This window comes from Lycium ferocissimum, chromosome 7 (genome assembly GCF_029784015.1).
Source record: "Lycium ferocissimum isolate CSIRO_LF1 chromosome 7, AGI_CSIRO_Lferr_CH_V1, whole genome shotgun sequence".
Classification (NCBI taxonomy): Eukaryota; Viridiplantae; Streptophyta; class Magnoliopsida; order Solanales; family Solanaceae; genus Lycium; species Lycium ferocissimum.
The window spans coordinates 6,852,829-6,859,482 of record NC_081348.1 but is presented as its reverse complement, the minus strand read 5'-3'; positions in this window follow the sequence as shown (position 1 = coordinate 6,859,482).

Below are 6,654 nucleotides of genomic sequence, written 5' to 3'. Positions count from 1 at the left end.
GACTTGATTTAGGTGATTGTGGACCGACTTACTAAGTCAGCGCACTTTCTGCCAGTCAAGAACACCAATTCAGCAGAAGATTATGCCAAGCTGTATAGTCAGGAAATTGTCAGATTGCGTGGGACCCCAGTGTCTATTATTTCAGATCGTGGTGCTCAGTTCACAGCGAATTTTTGGAATTCCTTTAAAAATGATTGGGCACTAAGTTAAACCTCAGCACAACTTTCCATCCTCAGACAGATGGCTAAGTAGAGCACCCTATTCTGACTCTTGAGGACATATTGAGAGCATGTGTCCGAGATTTTAATCATAATTGGGATGATCATTTGCCTCGTATTGAATTTTCTTATAATAACAATTATCATGCTAGTATCAAGATGGCCCTGTATGGGCGAAGGTGTAGATCACCCATCGGGTGGTTCGAAGTTGGCGAAACAAAGTTGTTAGGGCTAGACGTACTCTATCAGGCTATGAAAAAGTCAAGTTGATCCAGTAGCATTTGAAAATGGCTCAAAGTCGCTAGAAGTCCTATTTAGATGTGCGGCGAAGGGACTTAGAGTTTCAGGTTTAGATTGGGTGCTCCTAAAGGTCTCACCGATGAAGGGTGTCATGAGGTTTGGAAAGAAATGGAAACTTAGTCTTAGATATATCGAGCTATACAGGATTCTGCAAAAATTGGTCAAGTGGCTTATGAGCTTGAGTTACAGAAGAATTGACTTCTGTGCACCCAGTGTTTCATGTATCTATGTTGAGAAAGTGTGTGGGATACGCACCATTAGTTGTTCCTACTGAAACTATAACGGTTAAGGATGGTTTATCCTATGAAGAGATCCCTGTAGCTATTTTTGATCGTCAAGTTCACAAGTTGAGTGTCATGACCCAACCGGAGGGCCATGATGGGCACCCGGAGCTAACCCACCGGGCACCTCTTATCATACTTTCACAATCATATCTATGCGAGCCACATGGCCTTCTAATAATCTCTACACATCAATAATACCATTTCCATTGGGCTAAGGCACTTTTATATCAACATCAACAAACATGCCCATGTACATATATACAAGCCGACGAGGTTGACAAAATGATATACAAAATATGAGCCGACAAGGCTAAAAGACATCTAATTATACACAACTATCTACGAGCCTCTAGAGAGAGTATGTAACATCATATAGACGGGACAGGGCCCCGCCATGCCCATATATACATAAAAGAATAGTACCAACAGCTACAGCTCCGAATCAAGTGGAGCTCCTCTAAGCGCGATCTTGAATAGCGACCCTAAGGATCAAGTCTATCTCCCCGTCCACTGCGGGCATGACGCAGCGTCCACAAACAAAAGGATCGTCGTCACGGATAATGTGCGAGTATGTAAGGCATAATCAATAACATAATAGAAGCATGAACGATAACATAAGAAAGAAAAGTCATGGGATGATAGAGCCATTTATACCTCTAGCGACGTTCATCATATTCACATACCTTTTTTCTAATGGGAACCTTCCATTACATACACTTAAATATATAGTATTATCATACCCGACCATAGAGGTTCGTTTGTCTTACATACCCGACCATAACAAGGTTCGGTGTTATACATACCTGGCCCTACCAAAGGCTCGTTGTTATCCGTACCCAATCGGTAGTGGTGCGCACGCAATAGATATCATACCCGGCCATATAAGCTCGGTGTTACTTAATAGCATATATATATATATATATATATATATATATATATATATATATATATATACATACATACATAGGAGTACATAAGTATCGTCAACATCATCATCATTATCATCACTATCACTATATCTTTCCTTAGAGGATCAACTATCATAGGATGGAACCAATAGTATCATGAGAATATCAAGAACTGTGAGCTTTAGTGATTCTAGGAATTGAAGTCATCATGGAAGACATTATGGAATTCACATGAAGGTATACGACAAATGAGAACATGCCTTAAGAAGAAGGGTTAGCCTTACATACCTTTACGTCTTCTTAACTACTTAATGTTCACCTCCAAAGCTTGGGAAATCTATATTTAAAAAGGATTCATACCATGGTTAAGCCTTAAAGACACTCTTAAGTTCAATCTAGAATAATTCATGAGCTAACGAAAATTGGGCAGCATTTCCCTTATTTCATCGTCTTCCACCATATTGCAAAACAACTCCCAAACAACTATAATAACATCCACCATATCATAATCAAGTAGTCATATTCAATTAAGTCTCAAAATTCATTCTCATATTCAACCTATATCAACAACTTCACACCAACCCTTTGCACAATTGCATACAGCACTTCCTTGTCATCATTAATACCCTTCATAAAAAGATTATATCCATAGCATACTAAGAATCATGACTCAAGTTATTTTACTACTCAAAATATCATTAAATCTATATTTGAACTCCATCTTCTATTTTCTTCCCTATCCAAGTTATTCAACAACCAAGCATGCTTAAAAACATGAAATAGACATGAAAACTAACATTTTATCTCATAGGAATGAGCTTTGGATCAATTTACCAACTTGTATGAAAACCCTAGCTTCAATACCAAAGAAATTCTTAAAGTCTACCAACCCTAGTGAGTCTACCAACACATGGATATCTTAATTCTTGCTATATGATCTTTGATTTCTCTTGGGTTTGAGTGGAATATGCTTGAGACAAGGTTCTAGAGCCTTTAAGAGTTTGGGAGAAGTGGAAAATGAAAAATAGAAACAAGGGTCGTTCATATATAAAAAGAGGAAAAACTGACCCGACCCGATTATACGCCCATTTATACTATCCGTATAACTTATACAGTCCGTATAAATGGACCGTATAATCCCACCATGGTTTTACCCCTCTCTAGAATGGTTATACGGACAATTTATGCGGGCCGTATAACTTATACGGTCCGTATAAGTGGTCGTACAACCCAAAAATTTTCGAAACTTTCTCTCGTCGATTCGATCAACCTCCAATCCTTATGGAACCTTATTGACACTTATAAAACACTTCATTAACCATCTAAGAGGCCCTATAGCTCCTGCTTAAGACATTACTAAATAAGTATTAGCTCAATTGTTACGAACCCTTCTCAAACATGACTTACACTTCACTTCCTTCAACGAACTTAATTTCACTTATTCATATGGCTTCAAAATCTTATGATGCGCACTTTAAAGTTATCAAATTATTCCCTTAATCTCATAAGGACTTCATGCTCACGCTAAGATCGTGTTAGTCTACTCACAACGCAACAATCCGAAATCTCCGAGGTGTAATATTGAGGACTAAGGAGGTTGCCTCGATAAAAGTATTATGGAGGAGTCAAAAAGTCGAAGAGGCTACATGAGAAGCCAAAGAAAACATGAAATCCAAATATCCGAACTTGTTTGAGGAGCAAGCAGGAAGCATCTAAGGTAATGGTAAATACCTTTCTATCCATGGCATGTCCCCATATGTATTCATGTCACATGTTTCACGTTTATGTATTCACTACTCATGTCTCATGTCCCAGCATTCATATTTTCATGAAACCATGTCATGTTATTTCAGTCTCCATGTTCTATGTCATGTTTCCTCATGTTCATGTACCCAAGCCATGTCCAGACGCATTCTTAACCGCGACCCAACATTCGAGGATGAATGATACTAAGGGAGAGATATTGTAACACCTCGTGCATTCGGGCAAAGGTTTGACTCGTAAACGAGGGTATAATGAAACAAATATGAGTAGTGTATAAAGAAGGTTTGAAACCTAATCAAGTCATAAGGAGAGCCTTAGGAAGAAGTAAACACGAAAGCTACCCTACGGAGTATATTTCTAAGTGAGTTGCACAGAGCCTCAATTTAATCAAGACTATGGAAAAATGTATAAAGAATTTGGAAAAACTTCCAACATGAAGTTTGTATCCCTTTGAAATACCTTTCCAACAGTATATTATGGGGGTCAAACAAACATCTGTACAAAAATTTATGTATGATTTACTAAATAGTGTTTTGCTGACTCCGACAGAATTTACGAGCCATAAAAATGCCCAAAAAATCAAGCACACAATTACGGTTTCACAGTATGATTTACGGGTTGTAAAATGGGCCTAAAGTGAGCATAAAACGGGTCCAACAACAACTTAAAAACTTCATTTTTTTTAGCTTTTCATTTCATTCTTCACATCCTCAAGCCCTAGAGCAACCAACAACCATTCTCTCTTCCCATCATCCTCCTACACCAAGGTAAGCCTCTTCCAAGTGATTCCAAGTGTTTCTAACATCAACACATGAATTCTAAGTGAAAATCCATTGTTCCTAACCTAGGGTTTTCAAGAAAACCCATCTCAAGGTTCAAGATTCAAGCTTTTGGAATTCTTCTTCAAAGATTCAGACTTTTCTCAAGTTTTTGGAGCGACTAAGGTATGTAGGGCTTCTATCCATGTTGGGACCATCATTGTTCTTCCCTACCGGTTCTCCCATGATTTTCTATAATTGCCCTAGTTCATGAAAATAACAAACCATGTTATAATTAAGTTATAATCTCTTTGTTTGTGTTCATGATATATCATTTTGAATGCCATGAACCCTGCACGTAATCCATGAATGCTCATTGAAAAGTCCAAGTGCATTCATTTTTTTATGATTATCAAAATATTTCAGAACCAGATAAAGAACTGGTCTGTAATCTGCTCTCTGTGCACCTTGCATCGTCAGCAGAGACAACTGTAACGCCGAGCTACTCACTGCACACCAGTACAGCAGTTGACCTGGCCCATGCTTTCTGTCAAATATTGAAAGATTGGTCTCTATCCATCTCCCATGCTCCTACTATATATACAACTTATTGCAACATATTATGCATCACTTGAAAAAACTAATCTAACTTGTGCAAAAGCTGCCACCGCAAGAATTCAAGTGATAACAAGAACAAAGTTACTTTCAAGCTGAAGAACCAGATCCTGATATGAGTTTAGTGTATGTTCTTTAGGTTGTTATAAATCTTTGTACGTTTATGCTTAAACTGCAAACCTACTCTTCTTATTTAAAAGTTGTTTTTAGGTATTTTAAATTCTCAAAGTATGCTTGTTGGAAGTGTGTTTCCTTAAGGCGAGTGGTACATTAGGTCAGATTAGTCTAAGTGTATTAGTGTCCTTAGCTAGAGTTAGCTAAGTGCAGTTGCTTGCAATCGGAGTATTGCAAGGGTTGAGGGACTATGAGAGTTAGTTCCTAGGTTACATAAGTGTTATTGTAAAGGTGAGGGATTATGGGAGTTAGTTCCTAACTTACAATAGAGTTGTAACCTGAAGTTGCTCGGTTAGTGGAGTTGAAATCCTACTGAGGTAGGTCGTGATTTTTAATCCCTTGAGCAAGGAGTTTTCCATGGTAAAAGCGTGCCTTCTTTACTTACTGCACTGCATAAGGGAATTGGTACACAACCAGGTCTCTCCGTATTGTGTTTGGTGGACGCACAGCCTACAATAATTGGTGTTAGAGCAGGTCCTTTCTAAAAGGTTAACACCTAGAAAGGTTCATTCTAATGGTTGTCTTACCAAACGAAAAAGGATAATCCAACTCAGCATCATCAAGCCTCAGGAGAAAATGTATTTTTTCAAAGGAAATCTGGGATGCCCATCAAATGCTCTCCTCAAAATATGACTTTTTTAGAATGAACGTTGGCGAATCAGTTCATGACATGCATAGTAGATTCACCTCAATCACAAATGAAGTCTGGGGTCAATCATGGAGACAAGGCTTCTAGTTCACAAACTACTTGATGCCCTTCCAGAATCTTGGTTGAACCAGGTGAATATCATCGCTGAAACCAAGAATCTCCAAAATCTGACCATTGAGGAACTCATTAGCCACCTCAAGATACATGAGCTTACGAGAAAGTCAGATTTTGAAGCTAAGAAGGCAAAGGAAGAGAAAAGAAATGTTTTGGATAAAGATAGTAGAAGAGATTCAATCTACGATGATGAATCAGAAATGGAGTATCTCACTCGCTGGTTTCAAAGATTGATTCGAAGAAGTGATAAATCTCTGAAGAGAAGAAACCATGGCAAAGATCTCAAGAAAAATCACCGTGAGAACAACAGTGAAATTTCAACGGATGAGTCAGACTCTGTTTCAAATGAACAAACTGATACTGGAAGTAAAAGAAAGAAGGTTAAAGTTAATCCTCTTGACGATCAAGTGAAGATAAAGGGATGTCCCTATAAGATATTAGTCTCCTTGATTAAGAAATTGTTAAATGAGTGTTATGAACTCATTGAAGATAAGAAGGAGATAATTAATAAACTCAACAGTTTCGAGCAAGAACGGGATGATATGGTGGTGTGCATTTGTTATACCCCGCATTTTCAGAGCATGAGTATGACATGTACCTCACCGTAGTAATGGAGTGTCGGAGACGTCCCATGATGTTTTGAAAGGCACAAGCCATGGAAAGTACGTAACAACGAAGTAAAAGGATGAATTACAATCTCGTAAGTCGTAATCGGGAAAGACTATTTTGAGACCCGAGAACATGACCATTTTTAGTATAATGAATGACAAATACCATGTATGGAGAGTTTCGAAATATTTCGAGGTCGAATAAATTGAAGAGAAATTAGTTCGACGAAAATTTGAGAAATGCTGGGCGGATTTTTAGTCA